At 35.3% G+C, this 26433-nt stretch overlaps 1 pseudogene; it reads left to right on the top strand.

Moving 5' to 3' along the window:
• Window positions 1-26433, top strand: part of LOC129502382 (uncharacterized) — a 36627-nt pseudogene that overhangs the window by 373 nt on the left and 9821 nt on the right.

The raw sequence follows: 26433 nt of genomic DNA on the forward strand, positions 1-26433 counted from the left end.
GATTGCTCTATGTATATTATCTCAGGTCACTTGTGAGGCAAATCAGAGAAAATCATCTAACCAAATAAGCTTCTGATAAATGGAATGATTGCAAAATATTTGAGGTTTTGTGTTAAGTATTTTTATATTATTCAGAAAAAGAAAAACTACATTTTTCCAGTATAAGTTTTTACATCAAAATTTGCCCCAAATAATACTTACTGACTATATTTCTAACTTTATTATCAAAGCACTATGACTAAAATTGGTGACACTGTTGTTGACTATAATGTTGATGCCAATTATGAAAAAGTCTAATTTGTTCTAATTTATAGGTTGAAGTCAATAATAATTTTTAAGAAATACTCTTGAATAAGATTTTGATAGTTTTAACATAAGCAAGGGAACTAAATCCCTAAGAAAAATTTAATTATAAAGGAATATAAATTTTATCTCAGAAATAGTTATTGTATTGTAAAACTATGTAGTGTTTTCTTACTTATCTCTCTAACTTGCTTCATCTCTAGGAATATTCATTCCAGTAAATCCTACCATGATTCAGTTAAATAGTACATCTTGTCAGTTGTATCCCAATAGATTCACACTTACTCAACTCCACAAAATAATCATATTCAAGTTACAGACAATTCATATTTTGGACTTTTCCAGTAGGATTTTAAAGGATATTCCTGCTTCTACTTTCCTAGTGTCTATTTCTACATAGCAGCAAGAATACTGTTTTCAGAAAGAAAATTAGTACTCCATCACTCACCTAGGTTAAATCTTCTGCTTCTCATTGTACTTAATGTATAATCCAAACTCTTTATGTTGGCTTGCAAAATTCTGTTTGATTTGTCCCTGGCTATTTCTCTGAATGCATCTTTTATTATGTGCTATCTCACCCATCATACGTCAGCCATGCTGGTTATTGGGTGGTTCACACAAAAGCCAATTTTCATCAGGGTGGGGTTGTTTTCAATAGTGATAGTGTCTGTCTGGATTGGAGGTTATACTTTAGACCTGTTTTAGGTCTGGTAATAGGAAAAAAGACTGAGGTGAAGATTTATTTGCAGATAATTTACCCAAGAGGCTATGGAAAGGATAATGGGGGAAAAGAGAGCAGTTGCAATAGAGATCTCATGCAGTTACTCAGATTAGTTGGGCCTTATTGATGCATGGATTAGACCTTTGTACCCAACCTGGACCAATCTTTGGAGGCAGGGTTCTCCTTGAGGACAGGCTGAAAACTTGAGCAAGTTATTTTCTTTTGGAAAAGACCAATGTTATCTTTTGAGAATAGGTTCTCTGGTCTTCTGATTGTTTTCCCTCACCCATCCATCCTAGGAAAATTTAGAAGAAGATAGCGGAATTATAACCCTGGATACTGCAGCTGATCTCAGGGTTGCAACTTACTCATATCACTTTGCTCCCCTACTAATTTAATCTAGATTCTCACCTTTAGCCACCACCTCTGCATGCCTGATTGGGTTTAGTTACCATATACTTCTTAGGCTGGTTGCTGCTCTTGCCCATTTAGCATAAAAATTTTGTAGAACAATAACAGACACCCCAATGGATAATCCAGATTACCTAAATATCAAACGTATTTCTTCCTGCCCCATATGTAACAACTTCCTTTTGCAAATCAGACCAACATGATGGTTTCTCTTTTTTTTTTTTTTTTTTTTTTACCATAGAAACTGTACAGATTACCAGGTGGCAGATATGGCTTTGCTTTTAAATGGACTATTGCCCTTTCCTCTGGCAAAATTCCACCTCTGGTAACCAGAAGATCTCTACATATGAAACTTAATTGTGGCAACAGAAAGTAAAACCCCTAAGTGAGTCACTGAGATGTTGGTGAAAGAGTCCATAGTTATGATTCTTGGTTCCCTGACCCATGTATTATTCATATTGTATACAAACAATATATATTTTTTGTGTTTTTTATTGGAGTTTGATTTGCCAACATACAGTATAGCACCCAGTGCTTATCCTGTCAAGTGCCCTCCTCAGTGCCCATCCCATCACCCAGTCACCCCATCCCCCCCACCCACCTCCCTTTCCACTACCCCTTGTTTGTTTCCCAGAGTTAGGAGTCTCTCATGTTTTGTCACCCTCTCTGATTTTTCCCATTCATTTTCTCTCCTTTTCCCTACAATATGTCTTTCACTAATCTTGATTTAAGGTATATATTAAATCCCAAAGGGTGATTGTTCATACTTATGAGGTACTATCTTCAAGCTGGAATCTTAGGTAAACTTTCAAAAGTGTATTCCATTTCCTCATCGGGCCAGTGCTTGCTGAGTGTGTGGTGGGTGATGGAATGCATGTCATGATCATTTCCTCACCGATACAGATCCTCTACTTGGTCTCATGTGATATAATGAGGGACCTCAGCAGATCACTACAGAAATCTATAGATAGTGATGCTAGCTGAAGTCCTATGAGAAAGAAAGACAAACCCATGTCCAGAATGTGAGTTAGTTCTAGTCATAATGAAAGGAACCTAATTGTGAAAGGAGCCTAGTATAAACACTTTGGCACTGAGTAGCTCACTGACATCTTCTAATAATGAATTCGTAACATGTTATATATTGGATTCTGTTGGATATTAGAGGCATTAGTAGTTATTATTAGTAGTTATATTAGCCTTAGTGAGTGGGACTAGCTCTATTACTGTCATCAGATTGCCACAGCACTGGAGTTGCTGAAGATAGGCTGACTGACCTGAATTTGTCAAGTCAAAACTTTATCAATTGGGAGATTGTTTTCAAGCCATTCTTGAGTGTGGTTTCCAGGGCCATGCCAGAGTATGGTTATAACACAGAAGAGTGCATCTTCAGTTTGCACGTACATGAACTGACTCATGTAAAACAATCTCATCCTTGTACTTCTTTCATCATCTGTTTTAAGTGCTCCCCTGTCACTCAAATACCACCCAGGAACCTCTTATGCCCTGAGGGAGAGGTGTTCAAATCACATGGGAGGACATTAGAGTCTTTATCACTTGCTTGTGCAGTTTATTTCTGCCCTATGGACCTAGCCATACCCTATACTTCATGTGATACTTCTGTCTTATGATGCGTTGCTCCTGGGCCTCCTCAACCTTTTGACCTGCTACCTTGGTAAGTCTGACAAAGCCTGTTCATGATAGGCATTCTTAATTAAAGGTCATTTGATATCTCTTAATCAGGTTTTGCATTTTTATTAGCGTACAGTAACATTCACATGATGGCATGACCTTGCTATAGAAAATTAAGGCTTTACTGTATGATGATCCTTCTCGTACTTGCCATACTTTATAACTGGTGTTATTTCTGCAGGGTCATATGGCCCAGAAGAAGACCCAAGAAGGTCTGCTTGAATCACAACCTATTTCTTCTGTAGATACCTTTTCTGCTGTGGGTTCCCCTAAAACCTGTCAGCCTTCCAAATCATCTGGGAAATTTATCAAAGTGGCAATACCCAGTGTGGAATATGCTGCATCCAGAATACAAAATTTCTACCAAGTACTGTGCTTTGTTTGTACTTATAAGTGGTACAAGATGCAATCTATTGTCCTTTACTTTTGAGAAAAATATACCCTAGGGCATTGGCTAACTAAAAACTTAATTGGTATGATAAGTCCTATAGCTTTTTTATTCCTCATTCTCTAGAACACATGGATCTTATCAAGTTCTCAAATATACTTGCTTTTTTTTTTGCTTAGTTGGTTTGCATATTATGTCATTGATAAAGTGAACCAATTTAATACTATTCACAGTATCTCAATGGTTTAGGTGCTCTGAAGTACTTTATGAGAGAGATGGAGTGAGTTAACATAGTCTTGTGGCATCTGATGTAAATGTGAACTGATTCTGGCCCTCTTTCACAGTAAAGTTTAAGGAGAATGCATTGACTAGATAAATTACTACATACCATGTACCTAAGACCATGCTTATATGCTTTCAAAAAGATACCTCCTCTTGAGGCATCTGGGTGGTTCAGTCGGTTAAAAGTCTGTCTGCCTTCATCCCAGGTCATGATTCTAGGGTCCTGGGATTGAGCCCTGCATCATATTCCTTGCTCAGTAGTGAGACTGCTTGTCCTTTTCCCTTTATCCCTCTCCCCTCTCATGCTCTGTCTCTCTCATATATATAAATAAAATCTTTAAAAAAAGAGAGACATACCTCCTTCTAGGAATATTGATATTATTTGCTTAAATTTGATGTAGCTGACTGTCATTCTGTAGGACCCATCTCATTTTTCTAAGTGCTAGCATGAAGATATAATAGAGACCACAATCCTAGAATTCTTTAGATACTTAAAGGTGGCATTGACCTTCCCTATATCCTCTCACTATTCCTCTTAAATATATTTTACATTAATAAGTTGGCTGGGAGAATGGCTTTACTTACAAAAGGCTCTTAACTACATAGCTCAAGGAACCAACCTGGGGACTGGTTTACTGACTAGAATGTCCAGTTAAATTCTACACTCAAGGATTGGGTGGGAAAATGAATAATTTGTGATAATGAGTCTGTGAAGTTAGTTGATCTCATTATAGGCCAGACCTGGGCTATTTCTGTACTTACTACTTGGTCCCCATTCTAGCAAGGATTGTGATGCTTCAGGTACCATGTATATGCATCAACTAAGACTCTTACCCTCAGTACTTCAGAGATTTATGTATTCCCCTACCTTCATGTATGATCCTGGATATTTTTGGAAACAGGCTAGGTGAGTTATTACTATTTACACAAACTGTGGCTTTTCAGTATCCTTCCTTCTGTATCTCCCCTTTAATCAAATAGTTCTGGCCTGAAAACCAGCCCAGGACCAAAAAGTGGTCACAGCATATTTTTTTAAATATTTTATTTATTTATCCATGAGAGACACAGTGAGAGAGACAGAGACATAGGCAGAGGGAGAAGCAGGCTCCCTGCAGGAAGCCTGATGCGGAACTCGATCCCAGGACCCCAGAATCTCGCCCTGGGCCAAAGGCAGATGCTCAACCGCTGAGCCACCCAGGTGTCCAATCACATCATAATTTTGCGAGTGACTATCCCAAGCCTCCCAGTTGTGCCCTCTTAATTCATCTTGCTTGTTTAGTTTAGCCTGATTGTACAGATTAAGCCATCTCTCCTGCCCTATGTATCTTTTCCCCAAGGATGCCATATCTCACTCTAAAGCGGGATGCTAGCCTCTACCCTAGTTTTACTATGACATTGTTGCTTTTTTCAGTAATTGTAACCATCTTGTTTTTGACTATTAAGAATCATCACATGGTCGTCTTTCAGGGAACTCTCATTACCATTCCTATTGCTGTCTAGGAACCCAATTCTGTAATAGCTTTTCCAGCTGTCAGACCTGAACTCCAGAGTCTTATGGAGAAACCACTGCTTAGTTTCTCAGAAGTACATGCCTATTGACTGAGTAATTGGAGTGTCATTTAGGCTTCCTTTACAGTTGACTAGTGGTCTTCAGCCTTACATAATATCCATTCCAACATTCCATTTTGCTGAGCCTCTCAATTCCTTTTACACTGCTTGCATTGCAGTTATGGCTTTTATTTTTCATTTAATGAGGAACATCGACTTTTTCAGGCTTTAAACTGGATCCCACTAGGACAGCAAGATCTCTTGTATCCTTGACTGAGTTTTACATACAAGTTTCTTAGGAGATTATTCCTAATTTTACCATCCTCCTCCTTTATTTGACTCCATGTCATGATAGTCTTAACAACATATTTTCTGCATCCACTCTCTTTTGGAGGCCCTGACTCCTGGTAGTACATCTGACAAGGCTGTATAGCTTTTAGTTACAGTGCTTTTACTCCATTAGTAGGTCAGGTGCCATCCTCTCTGAGTTATGCCGACACTGAATACTGGTTATTGCTGTCATGGACAGAAGTGCAGAAGTGGAGGCTCTGTAGGACACATGTTATCTTTTCAGAAGCAACTGGTAGATTTTCTTCAAACAAGGTGCTTGTAAAATGTGGACATGGAGGTAGGCCAGAGGACTATGGTAAGTAATGAGAATTTCCAAGATCTGAGAAATTCTGTAGTCTCAGAGTTCAGAAAGTATATGGAGATTCCAGATGTTCATACATATTGGTACACATGTCTCCATCCCAATTATAAGAATCCCATACCTTCTTAATTAAGGCTTGGATCATGGTGTAATGGAATTGTTAGAGTGGGATTTCTTGTCTTCTCAGAAGCTGTGTTACCATTATAACTAAGTGCTGATTTTTGAGCCTCAGCTTTCTGCTTTCTAGCTACAGGAAACAAAATTCTCCATTTATGTTGCCAAGAAGGCATGATGACTTTTAAATACATTGTCTTAAAATAATGAATTAATTATTTTGATCTCTTTCTCTAACTCATTAATCACCCCTAGAAATACCTCTAAAAATTATGTTTCTCATAATTATTACTACCATGAACCTCTCAAACACCTAAGATATTGATGCATTCTTTTCACCCATATAACATTCCAGTTCACCATTGGTAAGAGTATTAACAACAGCACTGCTATATCATGCGGAGGTTATCAGTACTCCACCTATTCCAGTATTTGGAATCCTCATTGCCAACTGGCCAATGAATAATTCATCTCCAAATTCCCATTTTTAGAGATTGCTTCTTCCTCCTGTAACCATTTATCATTAGCCTGGTTCTGCAGAAAACTAAATCCTAAGGATACTGGGGAATATTCTAAAAAATAAAAATAAAAATAAATAAAAATAAAAACCTTTAAGAAGTTGAAGAAAGCAGGACAGGGCAGAGGGAAAAGTTGACATACAATGCAGTTGAAGTAAGATTCTCAACCAGTCACATGGGTTGATCTGAAGCTGGAGTACTTCTTCAGGGATATCCTGCATCAGATCTGAGGTGTAGGTGGTGGTCAGAGAGGCTTTGTACACTTGCATCAAATAGCCATTGGAGGTAAGTTACCCGTGGAGAGGAATAGTAATTTTGGGAGGGCAATTCTTTTTGCTTAATAATAAGTCTTGCAGAGATTCAGCTATGACTCATCAGCAAACAACACTTTTAGTCCTGGGGGTAATATCTGGGTGGTGTGCCACAGTATTTTCAACAGGACCCATAGTAAAATAGTTCTACCACAGTTATGCCCCATATACCCTTATGTATTTATTTCTTCCCCTCTTCTACATACAGAATCTTGCAGAATAAGTCTTGCCATTTTTCATGTAGAATATCAGAGAACTTGTGAATTCTGAAGACAGATTATTAAAAGATGAGAAAATGTAGTAAGGGTTACATTAAGATATCTTAATCTTTTATTCTAGCTCCCCAATCATAGAGGTCACACCTTTCCCATGGAAATGGAGAAATATGGTGTTAGCAAATAGATGTTGACTGAAAAAAAATGGAAGAATGGGGAATGGTATTCCATTTTACATTATCTGTTTTTTTTTTGCATTAACAGTGGACTTAAACATAGTACATTAGAATCTTCTCTAGTGTATTTTAAAATATACTAATACCTAGGTCCATCACTGGCCAATTAAATCAGAATCTCTGAGAGTGGTGCTCAGCAACCTGGAGGTTGTAAATGGTTACTAATAATTCTAAAGTTCAGTCAGTATTGCAGTTTATTGGGCTTATTGGTTAAGCTTCCAATAAACTAATCTTGCTGCTTTCCTTAGAAAAGACCAGTAATTCTATGTCTATATGTATACTTCTAGTCTGCTAATATCAACCACTGGTTCTTTGTATATCTTTCTGGAATCACTAAAAGACAGTTTTTATTTTGTCTTTGCTGGTCTACAACATGGATCAAGGATATAATGTTCCCTGATGAAAATGTGCTTTTTTTCTATATTCTATCTTGAATTATTCCCAAACAGAAGTTATGCATTGAATCTAAATGACAGAATACAAATTCTACAAATATTTTAAGATTATTAATATTAAATAATTATGATAAACACGTTGTTTCCATATCTTAGCTATTGTGAATAACACTGCAATAAACATAAAGAGTGGAGATATTTCATCAATATTTTTTTTAAAGATTTCTTTATTTACTTTACACAGAGAGAGAGCATGAGTGTTAGGGGAAGAGGGAGAGGGAGAGGGAGAGAGAATCTCCAGCAGACTCTATGCAGAGAGCAGAGCCAGACATGGGGTTCCATCTCAGGACCCTGAGATCATGATCTTCAAGGAAACCAAGTCTGACACTTAACCTGCTGTGCCACCAGGTGACCCTTTCTTCAAGATTTGATTTTCTTTGGAGATTTATCCAGAAGTGAGACTGCTGGATTATATAACATCCTGTTTTCCATAATGGCTGTACTGATTTACATTTCCACTAACAGTTCCTTTTTCTCCATATTCTCACCAACACTTACCTTGGATTCTTTGATAGCTACCCTAACAGATCAGGTGACATCTATCTCATTGGGGATTGATTTCCTGATAATTAGTCATGTTGAACACCTTTTCATTTGCCTATTGGCCATTTGTATTAGTAAATAGATGTTGGGAAAAAATGTCTAATTGGGTCCTTTTCCACTTTTTATTCATATTATTTTATTTTATTGCTATTGTATTATAGGAGTTCCTTATATATTTTGAACTCTTTATCATATAAATGGTTTGCAAATATTTTGTCTCATTCTGTAGGTTGCATTTTTACTCTGTGGATTGTTTTCTTTGCTGTGCAGAAACTTTTTGGTTTCATGTAGATCTACTAGTTTATTTTTGCTTTTTTTTGCCTGTGCTCTTGGTGTCATATTTTAGAAATCATTGCCATGACCTATATCAATACACTTTTTCCCTATGTTTTTTTTTTTCTACAAGGTTAATGGTTTAGGTCTTATGTTTAAGTGTTCAATCCATTCTGAGCTGATTATTATTATTTTTTTAATTTTAGATACTCACACTGGTATCTTATTGTGGTTTTAATTGGGTTTTATCTATTGGCCAGTAAATTTCAGCATTTTAATGAGTTTATTTTTCCATCCATAAATACAATTTTTGGTGAAGTATATGGTTTTTTTGTGCATTTATTTAAGTTGTTTGGTTGCTTATAACTGAAGTTTGAGAGTTCTTTACATATTCTGGATGTAACTCCTTTATTAGGTATGTGCCTTGCAATCATTTTTACATGTTCTAGAGCCTGTTTTACCTTTTGATATTCCTAATTGTGTGTTTTTAAAAAATCTATTTATTTGAAAGAGAGAGAGTGGAGGAGGGACAGAGGGAGAGAGGGGGAGAGGAGAGAATCTCAAGTATGCTCCCCACTGAGTGCAGAGCCCTAAGATGGGGTTTGATCCCAGGACCCTGGGAACATGACCTGAGCTAAGATCAAGAGTTGCACATTTAACTGACTGAGCACCCAGGTGCCTCCCTAATTGTGTTTTGTGAAGAGCAGGCATTTTAAATTTTGATGAAATCCCATTGACTAATTTTTGATCATAAATTATAAGGAACTTCCAAGTCTCTCAAAAATGTAAAAGTTATGTATATATTCCATTATATGTATATATACATATCTGTTGTTAAGAATCAATATGCAAAAAATGACAGGATAGTATATTTTGAATAACTGAAGATTAAATCCAGAAATTTGGGATTTAAATATTGTTTTCAAAATCAATTAAACTGCATTAAGAGCATATGATAATTAAAGAAAAAAATTTCATGATCATCTTAATCATCTTCAAAAACTACAAATAAAGAACTTTCTTTATCTTATCCTAGTGTTTACTAAAAATAAACATCACATATTCAGTTTGCCTCATGGCAGTACTTACATTCATCATTGCACTGGAATTCTGAGAAGTGTAAACAGGAAAATATAAAATAAAATACAATCTATGTAGATTTAAAAGAAAAACATAAAATTTTTTAAATCTATAGACAACATAGTGTGGACATTGAAAGATCAAATAATCTTCCAAGAGACTCTTAGAATTTATATATATATCAAGCAGTTTTCTGAGTGTAAAAAAAGGAGCAATCAAAATCAATTTTAATTTTAGGTATTAGCAATTGACAATTAAAACTAAAAGTTTAAGGGGATCCCTGGGTGGCTCAGCAGTTTAGCACGTGCCTTGAGCCTAGGGAGTGATCCTGGAGTCCTGGGATCGAGTCCCACGTCGGGCTCCCTGCATGCAGCCTGCTTCTCCCTCTGCCTGTGTCTCTGCCTCTCTCTCTCTCTCTCTCTCTCTCTCTCTCTCTCTCTCTGTCTGTCTCTTATGAATAAATAAAATAAAATCTTAAAAAAAATAAAAGTCTAAGAAAGGATTTAATTTACTATGGTATTGAAAATAAAGTCCTTAAGAACACACCTTTTGAAATATGCAAGTCATCTCTACTGGAGACTGTACAAAATCACTGAGGCAAATTAATATAGAAAGCTCAAATGGAAAGCTAAGCCTTGTTTGTATAATGGAAAACAATTTTTTAACACAATGTTAATTCTTCCCAAATCAATTCATAGACAAGACAATCCAATTCAGTATCACTGTTTTTCATAAATTAACATTATTCTAAAATTTTATCGAAATGCCAAATGCCCACCATAGCTAAGAAAATAGTGGTTAAAAGAAGATTGTTGGAAAAACTTACATGATGAGATATCAATAAATCATGAAGTCATAGCAATTGCTGATGGTGTAATATCAGGACAAACACAGATAGGTAAATGAGACAGAAAATAAAAATCTATAAATCATGCTGTGTCAGCTAGATATTGAAAAGTTAAAAAAGAACATCGACTTCTATCGCATACTATAAACACAATTAATTTGAAATATACTATGGACATAAAAATGAAATCTAAAGGAGTAATGTATCTAGGAAAAAATATAGAATATTTTATGCCCATTAAGTTGGCAACATTTTCTGAAACAGAACACTAAAAGCATTACTATCAAATAAAAGGGCAATAAACTGGACTGTATTGAAATTTAGAAATTAGTTACCTCAAATGTACCATTAAGAAAATGAAAAGGCAAGCCAAGGGAAGTTTTGACAGTATTGTCTGGCAAAGGCCTTGTGTCCTGAATATACAAAGATGTTTCATCATTAATACATTCAAACAACCCAATTTTTTAAAGAAATGGTCAATATATATGGAAAAAGTATTTTGTGAAAGACAGTATCCATGTAATTAATATGAAAAGCCATTCTACATTATCTGAGAGAACAGGAAAAAAACATATCAAACCATTAACAAAACCAAAAGGCAACCTACTGAATAGGAGAAGATATTTGTGAATGATATAATCAATAAGGAGTTAATATCCAAAATATATAAAAAACTTATACAATTTAACACCCCAAAACCAAATCTAATTAAAACATGGACAGAAGACCTGAATAGACATTTTTCCAAAGAAGATACACACATGGCCAATAGACATATGAGAAGGTGCTCAATGTCACTCATCATCAGGGAAATGCAAATTAGAACTACAGTGAGATACCACTTCATCCTTGTCAAAATAGCTAAAATCATAAACACAAGGAACAGCAAGTGTTATAAGTATGTCTGGAGAAAAGGGAACTCTCATGTTGTGTTGATGAGAATGTAAATTGGTGCAGCCACTGTAGAAAACAGTGTGTTCCTGAAATATTTAAAAATAGAATTACTGGGATCCCTGGGTGGCGCAGCGGTTTGGCGCCTGCCTTTGGCCCAGGGCGCGATCCTGGAGACCCAGGATCGAATCCCACATCGGGCTCCTGGTGCATGGAGCCTGCTTCTTCCTCTGCCTGTGTCTCTGCCTCTCTCTCTCTCTCTCTGTGACTATCATAAATAAATAAAAATTAAAAAAAATTAAAAATAGAATTACTATATGACCCAGTAATTCCACTATAGGGTATTTAACCCAAACAATGAAAACACTAATTAAAAAGATATATGCACCCCTATGTTTATTTCAGCATTATTTACAATAGCCAAAATATGGAAGCAACTGAAGTATCCATCCATAGATTAATGGATAAAGAAAATATAGTGTGCACACAATGTAATATTACTCATCCATTAAAAAAAATGAGATCTTGATATTTGAAACAACACTAGAAGAAATGCTAAGTGAAATAAGCCAATTGGAGAAAGACAAATTCAATGTGATTTCACTTATATGTGGAAGTTAAACAAAACAAATGAACAAAGAAAAGGAGACAATAAACAGATTGCTGTTGTGGAAAACAAACTGGTAGTTACTAGAAGAGAGGAGGATCAGGGGATGGATGAAATAGATAAAGGGGATTGTGAGTATTTGATTAGTACTGATGTATAGAATTGTTGAATCATTATTAAAAAAAACATGTTAAATTCAGGATGAGATCCTAATATGCACACAAAAAAATCTAAAATTAAAGACTGACAGCAGCAATGGGGTAGAAGGTGGAGCAATCAGAATGTTCATACATTGTTGGTGGGACTGTGAATAAGTACAAACTCTTCAGAAACTCTTGGGCAGTATATTTTGAAGCTAAGTTCATGATTTCACTGTGTCTCAGAAATTGCACACATTGATTTATACCCAAAAGGAAGTGCCGTTTCCTTCAAAAGATATACACAGATGTATCTTCAGGTAGTGTTATTCATAATAGCCCAAAACTTGAATCAAACTAAATGTTTGACATGAGATAATTGAGAAATATTTATAAGATTTAATACCACAATACTAATATAATATCAAAAATTTAAAAAAAATTTAAACTGTCTAGCTTCTAAGTTTTTGAGATTTTTTTGATCATTGTTGCTGCAATACGTTTTGGTTAAAGTAATATAAATGAATTAATATTTATCTTATAAAAGAAAGATAAAAGAAATATTAATTTAAAGCTATAGTATATATAGTTCCTTCTAACAATATTTTATTACTGATTTCTAATTAATTTCTGATTTTATTTTTTTCAATCATAAGTTACTTAGACTATATTGCAAATAAAAATTTAAATTTTTGTGTTTCGTTTGAACTATTGTGGTTTGTTTTTATTTAATATGACTAGTAGGTGTAGAAAAAAGTGATCCTCGGTGCCTGGATGGCTCAGAGGTTGAGCATCTGCCTTCGGCTCAGGTCGTGATCCCGGGATCCTGGGATCAAGTCCCACATCAGCGCCCCAGAGGGAGTTTGCTTCTCCCTCTGCCTATGTCTCTGCCTCTCTCTGTGTCTCTCATGAATAAATAAATAAAATCTTTAAAAAAAGAAAAAAAGAAAAAAGTGATCTCTTTCTTAGGTTATGAAGAAATTTTAAGGCTTTTGTGGGGTTAATTTTTAGAAATTACATCAAATACATAATTTTCTTTTATAGTTATAAAGTGCTCTCTTGATGGATGTATGAGTATGCATATATCTTATTTGTATTATTCAAATCATCTTTATTTTGTATTTTATCATGTTATGTTATATTGTTTTTAATAAATTGGACAAATATTTTAACCCAACCTCAGTTAAACATTTTTGTATTTCTCCTTGTTTTGCTACTAAATTTGCTTTACATATATTTGAGGCTGTTTGCTTATACAATTTCATAGCTATTCTATATTCTTGGTGAATTGTATTTTTTAAGATTTTATTTGTTAATGAGAGACAGAGAGAGAGAGGCAGAGACATAGACAGAAGGAGAATCAGGGAGCCCGGTGTGGGACTTGATCCCAGGACCCCTGATCACACCCTGAGCCAAAAGCAGATGCTCAACTACTGAGCCACCCAGGTGTCCTGGTGAATTGTACTGAATCCTTTATTCTGTGTCCTTTTGTCTAGGTCTCCCAAAAAGTATCATAAAGTACAATTAAATGTGTAAGGATTATGTTAAGGGAAATTCCTTGTTATAGGAAAAAGAGAAAAAGCTGGAAAAGGGTGGAGAAAGGGTCCAATAATATTCACTTCAAATTTTGAGTGAAGGAAAGAGGGAGAATGTTGGGTGAAAGCATCCTAGACTGAGCAGTCTGGGGAAAATTCTGCAAATCCATTAGAGTCCTTGAACAAAAGGAAACTGACAAAGGGATCCTGACTCTCCCAAGAATTCATCTACTCTGGTATATCAGATGCATTACAGTATGACATTGTTTCTGTGCATATGAGGTGATGGAATCTAATGTGGGAATACCCCTTGGTCATTTATATTACCTACAATAGTGTCAGCAAGGCATGTTCACATGACTTCCACATCTTTTTTTTTTTTAATTCTTTTTTAAAGATTTTATTTATTTATTCATAGAGACACACAGAGAGAGAGAGGCAGAGACACAGGCAGAGGGAGAAGCAGGCTCCCTGCAGGGAGCCCGACGTGGGACTCAATCCCAGGACCCCAGGATCATAACTTGTGCCAAGGCAGATGCTCAACCACTGAGCCACCCAGGTGCCCCAGGAATGGAGTATTTCTATAATACATGGATAGATTTTTATTTTGCTTTAGTAAGAAGAGTTTAGAATAACTCATGTAATGTGGGTATATAACTCTATTTGGCTCAGTAAGAATAAAATTATTTTACACTGTCAGATTTTAAATCGATTAGAAACAGGAGTATCATTACCTTGACCTTCTCTTTAAATATGTCTTCCACCTAAAAAGAAAACTTAAAAAAAAAAAAACACTAGCATAGCTTTCTAAATATTTGCAAAGTTAATGAAGTGTACATTACAAAAACTGATCAATATTCTTAAAATTACTTTGAAAATACTCAAAACAATGAATGTAATCTTTATATCCACCTGGTGCATGACTCCTTTGGTTTATTTTTTTTTTAATTTATGATAGTCACACAGAATGAGACAGAGAGAGGCAGAGACACAGGCAGAGGGAGAAGCAGGCTCCATGCACTGGGAGCCTGACGTGGGATTCGATCCCGGGTCTCCAGGATCGCGCCCTGGGCCAAAGGCAGGCGCCAAACCGCTGCGCCACCCAGGGATTCCCCTCCTTTGGTTTATAATATGACAAAGTACAGAGAACATAGCTTTTTCTTTTGTTCTGAATAACTGGAAAGTAATAGTGTCAGGTTGTCAGTCTGAAAATTGCACCCAGAAAGACTGCTACCACAGTGTAATTAAAAAGATTATTGTCATATTTTCTTTCTTTGTGTGTGGTCTTTACCATGAGTTTAGTTATTGACATTTTGTGCCAGATAGCAATGCTATTTTTGAATGTCATCTCCTAATAATTAAGATATATTGTCAAATTACTTTTTAGTTTCTTTTGATACCAAGTGGATTTTCTCATTTCTGTTTATTTTCACTTTTCTCTTTGTGAAGGTAAACAACTCAATATAGTCTGTAGATTACTTCTAATTTATTTAAAAAATATCAGAGACTAAAACACAGATTAAATATCTAAATATAGTCTTTACAAGATTAGAAGCCTTTCAATCTAATATAATTATTATAACTTTTGAAGATCAGTCTTATAGAATCTAGAAGGCATCAACAATACAAACAGTAAAAAAAAAAAAACTAGCTATAACAGCATAAAAAGACAAATACTTTATCCATTGATTCAAAAGAATACATTGAACATCCACTACATGCAATATGCAATGTAATTATTTGGGTAATAAAAATGACACATGACTCATATAATGGGACACAAAAATAATTGCAAAATATGATTTTGACTATAATTGCATATGTAATGGAAATCTCAAAGATTTAAAGAAGAGAAAATTTTGTATGCCAAAAAGGGCCACATTAATAGAGAAGATTTTATCAATCAGTAGAGAGGAAAATACCAAAACATTTTACATCTAATTTCTAATACTATGGAGTCTTAGAGCAGCAAAAACCCTGGAGTAAGATGCTTAAATTCGGGATAAATAGGGTAGCCCCGGTGGCTCAGCGGTTTAGCGCCGCCTGCAGCCCGGGGCGTGATCCTGGAGACCTGGGATCGAGTCCCACCTCGGGCTCTCTGTGTGGTGCCTGCTTCTTCCTCTGCCTGTGTCTCTGCCTCTCTCTCTCTCTCTCTGTCTCTATGAATAAATAAAATAAAATAAAATCTTTTAAAAAATTTGGGATAAATATTGGATAAAGCCAATTGACAATTTAACAGTTTCTTACTGTTATATCCAATTTAAAAAAATAGTTTGAGACCTATTATTATGATTTTCTCTGTTAAACAATACTAGTTATAGAAAATGTAGTTTGTCTTGATGGTTTTTTATTTTTAGAATTTCTTTTTAAATTATGTTTTTTCTAATATTATCCCTAAGTATTAGATTTCTATTCTTTCTACTTATAATATTACAAGTTCAAAAGGAATAAGGGCAAATATATGCAAATGTATAAAAAGAAGAGGAGATTTGGCCATTTGCAACAACATGGTTGAATCTAGAGGATATTGTGCTAAGTAAAATAAATCAAACTGAGAAATACAAATACCATATAATTTCACTCTTATAGGGAATCTTAAAAAAAAACAAAAACACATAATAAACAAAAAGCATAATCAGACATAAATACAAAAAACAAACTAATGGTAAGGGAATGGGCAAAATGGGTGAAAGGTAGTGGCAGTACAGGCTTTGAGTTAGGAATGAATAAGTCATGGGAAGAAAGATATAACATAGGAAATATAGTCAATGATATTATAATAGCAATATATGGTGACAAATGGTAGTAGCATTTGTGAGCATAGGATGATGATGTATAGAAAAGTTGAATCACTATGTTGCACACCTGAAACTGATGTAACATGTGTCAAATATACTCAAAATTAAAAAAATAAAAATAAAACCAGGTGGCTCAGTGGTTTAGCATTTGCCTTCAGCTCAGGGAATGATCCCCGGGGTCCAGGGATTGAGTCCCACATCAGGCTCCCTGTGGAGAGCTTGCTTTTCCCTCTGCCTGTGTCTCTGTCCCTCTCTTTTAGTGTCTTTCATGAATGAATAAATAAAATCTTAAAAAAACTAATATTTTAGTTATAATAATAAATATAAATGTTAATATTTTGATTATGTTGTATTTTTGTTTATTTATTTTTTATTAGCATCGATTTGAAAATCCATTTTCTTGAATTCCTTGCTTAGTATCTTATTCTTTACTCAGGCATACTAAGCCATGTAATTTTACTATAATTCTTGTCTTCTGAGTTTGTCAGAAATACTGAAATAAATTTAATCCATTACAATATGGAGATTCCTCAGAAAGTTAAAAATAGAACTACCCTATTATAAAATAACTGCACTATGTCTATTTACCCAAAGGAAACAAAAATACTGATTTGAAGGATACATGTACCTCAATGTTATAGCAGCAGTGTCAACAATAGCCAAATGATGGAAAGAATCCAAATGTCCATTGACTATGAATGGGCAAAGAAAAATATAAAAATATGGATTATTACTCAGCCATCAAAAAAGAATGAAATTGTGCCATTTGCAATGATGTGAATGAAGCTAGAGAGTATTATGCTAAGCATAATACTAGCAAATATGTCAGTCCCAGAAATACATATACCATATGATTTCACTCAGTGTGGAATTTAAGAAACAAAACATGAACATAAGAGGAGAAATGAGGGGCGTCTGGGTGGTTCAGCGGTTGAGCATCTGCCTTTGACTTAGGTCATGATTCCAGAGTCATGGGATCGAGTCCCACATTGGGCTCCCTGCGAGGAACCTGCTTCTCCCTCTGCCTATGTCTCTGCCTCTTTCTGTCTCTCATGAATAAATAAATAAAATCTTTAAAAAAAATAAGAGGAGAAAAGAGAGAAAGGCAAACCAAGAAACAGACTCTTGAAGAAAATAAACTGAGGGTTGCTGTAGAGATGGTGAGCAGGGAGATGGGCTAAATGGGTAATGAGTATTAAGGAGGGTACTTGTTTTGATGAGCAATGGATGCTGTATGTCAGTGATGAACCACTAAATCCTACACATAAAACGAATATTACACTGTATATTAATTAACTGGAATTTAAATAAAAAGAAGAAAATAAAAATCAATCCATTGCTATCAATGACATGAGTCAGGAAAAGTGTTTTGTTTGTTTGTTTGTTTGTTTTAACCTTTTGAAACATCAATAAAATAAATTGACTCAACAAGGAGACTTTATCTCCTGTAAAATTGGAAAATAAAATGTATTAGCTCATATATATGCTAAAGAATTATTTGCAACAATGAATTTTAATTTCATAGTTTCTGTACGCTAAGTGGCTTTTATAAAAATATAATTTCTACCTGATGATGCTCTTTAACACAGAGGGTTTTGTTTTGTTTTCTATTCTTTTTTTTTTTTTTCTTTTCATCCTCAGTGGAAAAAAACTGAGAGCTTTTCCTCTCTGGTTAGGAACAAGACAAGGATGTCCACTCTCACCATTGTTATTTAATATAGTACTGGAAGTCCCAGACTCAGCAATCAGACAACAAAAAGAAATAAAAGGCATCCAAATTGGCAAGGAAGAAGTCAAACTTTCACTGTTTGCAGATGATATGAATGGCTACATAGAAAACCCAAACGGCTCCACCAAAAAAATTGCTAGAACTGATACATGAATTCAGTACCATATTAACAAACCATGCAATGGTCTGCTTGTGGAATGAGATCTCTCCCCATTCCTAATGGACCCGAGGTCCTACAAAAAGTTATGGATCAAGAGATGTGATGTTGCTAGAGTTTGTCCTGGTCTTCTGGGGGGGGGGGGAGCTCGCAGTGCCAGGACAAGTTCCTGTTTGACTGGGAAGGATGGATCTGCTGAAAGTGCATTTGGGGACTGGGGCTTGGTGAAGCAGATTAGGTAAGGAATATAAGCATTGAGCCACTGATTTTTAGAATTCCAGGCTTTTAAGTCACATTGTTTGTAAGATCTCACAAAATTTGGCCCCTCTTGCTTTCAAAACAAATATTATGGGGAACTGTCCTCCCCATTTATGGGCCTCCAGTGTAAAAATCCATTTTCTACCATTCTCCACACCACTGGCTCCCTCTCCACCACAGGTTTCCAGCATACTGTTTGTTCCCAGGCCATATTTTCACCCTTCCTAAGTGGCCTCTTCTCTACCTTTAGATATAATTTGTTCTATCAGTCTTTGGGTTTCCCTAGGTTATTTATGCTGATGTGAGTTTTATCTAGTTGTATCCATGAGGCATGACAAACTTAGGGTCCTCCTACTCTGCCATTTTCCAGTATATGATCCTTTTAATGTGTTGTTGAATTTGGTTTCTTGATATTTTATTTAAGATTTTTTGCATTTATGTTCATTATGAATGTGGATTTGTAATTTTCTTTGCTTAGGGTTTTTTGTCTGGTTTTTGTATCAGGACAATACTGGCCTTGTAAAATTAGTTTGGAAGTATTCCTTTCTCTTCTATTTTTTGGAAGAGTCTGAAAAGGATTTGTATTTATTTTTCTTTTAATGTTTGATGGAATTCACCAGTGAAGATGACTGGTCCTGGACTTTTGTTGGGACTTTTGTTTGTTGGAACTCTTGTTTGTTATTGATTCAGTTCCCTTATTAGTAATTGATTTGTTCAGATTTTTTATTGCATTTTATTTTGGTCTCAGAAGTTTGTATGTTTCAAGGAATTTATCCATTTCTTCTAGGTTGCCCAGTTTGTTAATTTTTCATAGCATAGTTGCCCACAGTAGTCTCTTATGATCTTTTTATTTCTATGGTATCATTTGTAACATCTTGTCTTCCATTTGTGATTTTATTTATTTGAATCTTTTTATTCTTGGTGAGTTTACTTAAAGATTTGTCAACTTAGTTTATCTTTTTAAAGAAGAAGCTCTTAATTTCATTGATCTTCTCTATTACGTTTTTTAGAATTTATTTCTGCTCTAATCTTTATTTCCTTCTTTGGAAATAAAGACATTTATTTGTTTTTATAAAGCCCATTTGGACATTGGGCTTTTTTCTTCTTTTTCTATTTTCTTAAGATGTAAAAGTAGGTTGTTTATTTGGAATTTTTTTTAAAAATTAGTTTATTCATTTATTTATTTAAGAGAAAGAGAGCGTGAGTGGGGGTGAGGAGCAGAGGAAGAGGGACAAGCAGACTCCATGCTCAGCAAGAATGACATGGGGCTTTATCTGACAGCCCTGAGATCATCACCTGAGCCAAGATCAAGAGTCAGACAATTAACTGACTGAGCCACCGAGATACCCCAGGTTTTTTGAGATTTTTCTTATTTCTTGAGGTAGGCATTTATCACTATGAGCTCTCTTAGAACTACTTTTCCTATATCTTACAAAGTTTGGGATATTATATGTCCATTTTCTTTTGTCTCAAAAGTATTTTTTCTTTTTTCTTTTGATTTCTTCTATGACCCATTGGTTTAGTCTCCACATATTTGTGAATTACTAGTGTTATTTATGCGATTAATTTCTAATTTCATAGTATTGTGGTTGGAAAATATGCTTAATATGATTTCAGTCCTCTTAGTTTATTGAGACTTGTTTTGTGGCCTAATATGATCTATCTGGGAAAATGTTCTATGTGTTCTTGAGAAGATTATGTATTCTATTGCTTTTAGATGGAATGTTTAGTATGTATCTGTTAAGAAGATGGATTTTTTAAATTGATTTTTTAGTCTGTGTGATCTGTTCATTGATATAAATGGAGTATCAAATTCACCTACTATTATTGTATTACTGCCTATTTTTCCCTTTAGATTTGTTAATATTTGTTTTATACATTTAGGTGCTCTTATGGTAGATGCAAAAATATTTTAAAATGTTATATCCTCTTGTTTGATTGACCCTTTTATCATTATGTAACACTTATCTTCATCTCTTACTATAGTCTTTCTTTTAAGATCTATTTTTTCTGGTAAGTACAGGTATTCCAGCATTCTTTTGATTTTCATTTGCACAGAGTAATCCCTTTCTTTTCAGTCTGCATGTTTCCTTACATCTAAAGTAAGTCGCTTGAAAGCAGCATGTAGAATGGGTTGTATTATTATTACTCATTCACCCATTCTATGTCTTGGAGAATTTGGTTCACTTATATTAAAGTAATTATTGATATGTATGTACTTATTGCTATTTTGCTAATTGTTTTGGTTATTCCTGTAGTTCCTCTCTGTTCCTTTCTTCTTTCTTTCCTTCTTTTTTGTGATTTGATAACTTTCTTTAGTAGTATACATATATTCCTTGATCTTTATCTTCTGTGTATTCACTATTGTTTTTTTCTTTATGGTTATCATGAGATTTACATATAACATATATAAACATAACATAAAATATAATTATTTAAGTTAATAGCAATTTTTAAAATTCCATTCAAATCTCAACATTTTCATTGTTCCCCATCATGTTTTATGTTTTTTGTGTCACATTTTATAAGTTTTTATCTTGTTCATTAAATAATTATCAAAATAATGGTTATTTTACTACTTGTACCTTTTAACTTTCATCTTTTAAAATTTCATTTTTAAAAATATTTATTTATTTGTCTATTTATTTTAAAGATTTTTATTTATTTATTCATGAGAGACAGAGAGAGAGAGAGAGGCAGAGACATAGCAGAGAGAGAAGCAGGCTCCATGCAGGGAGCCCAATTTGGGACTCGATCCTGGGACTCTGGGATCACACCCTGACCCAAAGTCAGACGCCCAACCGCTGAGCCACCCAGGTGTCCCTATTTTTATTTTTTTTTAATTTTTTAATTTAAATTTAATTTGCCAACATATAGTATAACACCCAGTGCTCATCACATCATGTGCCCTCCTTAATGCCTGTCACTCAGTTACTCCATCTTCCCACCCACCTCCCCTTCAACAATCTGTTTCCCAGAGTTAAGACTGTCTCTTTTTATTTTTTTTTTTTAAGACTGTCTCATGATTTGTTTTCCTCTCTTGATTTTTCCCCAGTTTTCTCTCCTTAACTTATGGTCTCTTTCACTATTTCTTATATTCCACATATGAGTAAAACCATATGATAATTGTCTTTCTCTGATTGACTTAAATCACTCAGCATAATCCTCTCCAGTTCCATCCAAATGGTAGGTATTCATCCTTTCTGGCGGCTGAGTAATATTCCACTGTTGATATAGACCACAACTGCTTTAGCCATTCATCTGTTGAAGAACATCTTGGCTCCTTCCACAATTTGGCTATTGTTGACATTGCTGCTATGAGTTTTATGGTGTAGTTGTCCTGTTGTTTCACTACATCTCTATCTTTGGGATAAATACCCAGTATTTCAAGTGGTGGGTTGTAGGGTAGCTCTATTTTTAACTTCTTGAGGAACCTCCATAATGTTTTCCAAAGTGGTTTCACCAGCTTGCATTCCCACCAACAGGGTAAGGGGGTTCCCCTTTCTCCACATCCTCCCAACATTTGTTGATTCCTGTCTTGTTAATTTTAGCCATTGTCGCTCATGTAAAATGGTATTTCATTGTGGTTTTGATTTGTATTTCCTTCATGATGAATGATGTGGAACATTTTTTCATGTACTTGTTAGCCATGTGTAGATCTTCTGTGAAGAAATGTGTGTTCATCTCTTCTGCCCATTTCTTGACTGGACTGTTTGTTTTTTGGGTGGTGAGTTTGATAAATTCTTTTTAGATCTTAGATACTAGACCTTTATCTGATGTCATTTGCAAATATCTTCTCCCATTCAGTAGGTTACCTTTTAGCTTTGTTGACTCTTTCATTTGCTGTGCAGGAGCTTTTTATCTTAATGAAGTCCGAATAGTTCATTTTTGCTTTTGTTTCTCTTGCCTTTAGAGATATGTTGTGGTTTTTTTTTGTTTGTTTTTTGTTTTTTTTTGTTGTTGTTGTTGTTGTTTGTTTGTTTGTTTGTTTATTCATGAGAAACAGAGAGAGAGAAAGGTAGAGGCACAGGCAGAGGGAGAAGCAGGCTCCATGCAGGGAGCCCAACATGGAACTCGATCCCGGGTCTCCAGGATCACACCCTGGACTGAAGGCAGCAATAAAGTGCTGAGCCACTCAGGCTGCCCTAGAGACATGTAGGGAGTTGCTGTGGCTGAGGTCAAAAAAGTTGCTGCCTGTGTTCGTCCATAGGATTTTGATGGATTCTTGTCTCACATTTAGATCTTTCATCCATTTTGAGTTTCTATTGAGTTTATCTTTGTGTATGGTATAAGATAATTATCTAATTTTATTTTTCTGCATGTGGCTGTCCAATTTTTCCAATACCATTTATTGAAGAGACTATCTTTTTTTCAATTGGATATTCTTTCCTGCTTTGTTGAAGATTAGTTGACCATATTGTTGAGAGTCCTTTTCTGGGTTCTCTATTCTGTTCCATTGATCTATGTGTCTGTTTTTGTGCTGGTACCATGCTATCTTGATGATCACAGCTTTGTAATAGTTTAAAGTCAGGCATTTTGATTTTCTTTTTTAGCATTCCTCTGGCTATTCAGGGTCTTTTCTGGTTCTATACAAATCTTAGGATTATTTGTTCCAACTCTGTGAAAAAAAAGTCCATGGTATTTTGATAGGGATTGCATCAAATGTGTAAATTGCCCTGGGTAGCATTGACATTTTCACAATATTTATTCTTCTAATCTGTAAGCATGGAATGTTTCTCCATCTCTTTATATCTTCCTTAATTTCTTATGTAAGTGTTCTGTAGTTTTTAGAGTACAGATCATTTACCTCTTTGGTTAGGTTTATTCCTAGGTATCTTATGGTTTTGGGTGCAATTATAAATGGGATTGATGCCTTAATTTCTCTTTCTTCAATCTCCTTGTTAGCGTATAGAAATTCAATTGATTTCTGAGCATTAGTTTCGTATCCTGCCACATTGGTGAATTTCTGTATGAGTTCTAGCAATTATGGAGTAGAGTCTTTTGAACTCTCCATATACAGTATCATGTCATATGCGAAGAATGAAAGTTTGACTTCTTTGCCAATTTGAATGCCTTTTATTTATTTTTGTTTTCTGATTGCTGAGGCTAGAATTCCTAGAACTACATTGAACAGTGGTGAGTGGGCATCACTGTTGTGTTCCTAACTTTAGGGAAAAGCTCTCAGTCTTTCCCCATTGAGAATGATATTCACTGTGGGCTTTTCATAGATGTCCATCTCAGACATTTTACATAAATCCATCACCATTAGATCTGTGGCAGGGTATTCTGATTGTGTGTGTGTGTGTGTGTGTGTGTGTGTGTGTGTGGTGAATTCCTCCTTCTAGTCATTTTATCCAGTGCAGAATGGCTGTACAAGTAAACGGAGGCAAAAATATCAACCACGCACCAAAAAATACACACTAGACAATTCTGAAAAGGTCAGAAAACAGAAAATCAAAGAATAAGGTCAAAGAAAAAGAAATAAAAAAAGAAACAAAAACAAAAACAAAGAGGAGGATGGGCAGGGGAGAGAGAATATAATCTCACAGATTGGACAAACACAGCGATCCACTCAATTCTGAGTGTATTTTGGTCCCTATTAGAAGATACTAAATTCCAAAATGATAAAAAAGCAATATATATATATATATATATATATATATATATATATATATATAAAATATATATGTTAAATAATATATATATATTTATATAATAATGTATAAAATAAAATTGAATATGGTGAAAGGAAGCCAAAAGTGAAGAATCTATCTATAACATGCAATTGTAAAATATGAAAGTTAAAAAATAAAAAACTTAAAAATAAAGAGTTGGTAAAATAGGAAGCTAGTTGAGATGGGGAAAAATTGAAAAAATAATGGAAAATTTTAACCTGAAAGATAAATGAATCATATGAGAGAAACCTCGAATTCTGTATACTATTTTCTCCCAGTCTTGGAGATTTCCACTCCTATTTGGTTAGTAAACGTACTGTTCACCTGTTTTTCCAGCTGGTCTTCTGGGGAAGAGGCCTGCTGCATTCTCAGGTGTCTTTGCGTGGGAGAGGTTGTACCACCCCTTGCCAGGTGGCAGGGCTCAGTACAAGCTGTTTGCTGTGTGGAGTCTTTGTTCCCTGAAGGCTTTCCTCACCTATTTTGAGGGTGAAAGGGGGAAAAAATGGCCACGCCCAGATGTCCAGCCTGGAACTAAGTGATGGCAGTGTGTGCAAAACTCTGAAGAGTCCTATGGTGCCTGCCCACTCAGACCCTCTCTGGGAGCAGATGGGGGGACGCTGATTTGTGCAATTTGTGGGGGTGGCAGGGAGAGATTTCGCCTGCTTGTGTGTGCACCTGTTACACCTCTCCTGGAGGGAGCAGAGGGATGCCCCATTTCTGTCCCCATTTCTGTCCTTGCCCCATTTCATATGTATTCTTGCCCCATTTCTGTCCTTGCAGGGCCCTGGCACAGAGAGCATTCATCCCATCAAGTGGGCACCTGCTCTGCCTCTTCTAGAGGAAAGGGTTTCAGTTCTTTGCGGGGACCCAACATGGAGAGAAGTCACCCCGTCTGGCCACGGTTTTCGATTTATGACACATGAAACTGAGCCTTCTCCCAGGCTTGCTGACCTAAACCCTTTTCCTGCTCCAATGTTTGGGAACTCTGCCAGCTCAGGAACCCCTGTTCTTTCTGTTCCTTTGGCAATAGAGACCCCACTGTCCCTCGTGTGGTTCTGCACTACTTCACTGCTGAGCAGCTTTCAGGCAGGGAAGTCTCTCACAACAGATTTCTAAAGGTCCCAGTTTTGTGCCTCAGGGCTGTATCACTTTCCCGCAGCTTACTTCCAAAGGCTCTCTCCCCACCCCCACCCCAACTGTTTATCTTCTGATGTATTCCCTCAGTTTCTCTTCTGTACACTCCTACCTTGCAAAAAGTGGTCACTTTTCTATTTGTAGGGTTCCAGCCATTCTTTCTTTATATCTCAGGTTGAAATTCATAGGTGTTCAGTATGGTTTGATAGTTATCTAGCTAAATTTAGGGGACCAGATGAAATAGGGACCCCTCCTCTTCTGCCATCTTGTCTATCCTCTCCAGAGCACACTTTCTAGTAGCCTTAACCTTTGTTTTTGATTTATAAAGGATTAATCCACTGTTTTTAGTATATATTTACCTTTCTAGTGAGAGTTTTTCTTTTATATGTATTCTTGTTAGAACCCTTTCTTTATAACAAATTTTGTTCATATTTATAACAACCTTTTTAAAAAATTTATAACAAGCCAGGTAAAAGTAAATGGTGGAAGTGAAGAATAAATTTCATTAAGACCATATGCTTGGACTACTTTCAATATATGTAGTGAAATTAGTCAACAATCTATAATTGGAGGAAAATTATAATATAATTTTCCATATTTACAATGAAATATGGAAAACATGATTCTTGCTATTCAACAGATGGTTTGATTGGATTATGTCATAGGAAATATGAATCTTACACTTGTAAATTATAAACATAAGTGAAAAGAGACAACAGCACTACCAGATACCTTCCATTAAGCAAATATGAAACACAATGAACTCAAATAATAGTGAATACAATTTCAGACAAATTAAGATCTGACAATGTTAAGTAACATTATTTTTTTTATTTTTTAATTTCAAGTTTGTTATTGCCTTAATCTAGAATTCCTCAAAATTTTAGTTCCATATCATCAGCAAGTTACAATTAGCTCATAGACTC

The sequence above is a fragment of the Nyctereutes procyonoides genome, unplaced genomic scaffold (genome assembly GCF_905146905.1).
Source record: "Nyctereutes procyonoides isolate TBG_1078 unplaced genomic scaffold, NYPRO_anot_genome, whole genome shotgun sequence".
Classification (NCBI taxonomy): domain Eukaryota; kingdom Metazoa; phylum Chordata; class Mammalia; order Carnivora; family Canidae; genus Nyctereutes; species Nyctereutes procyonoides.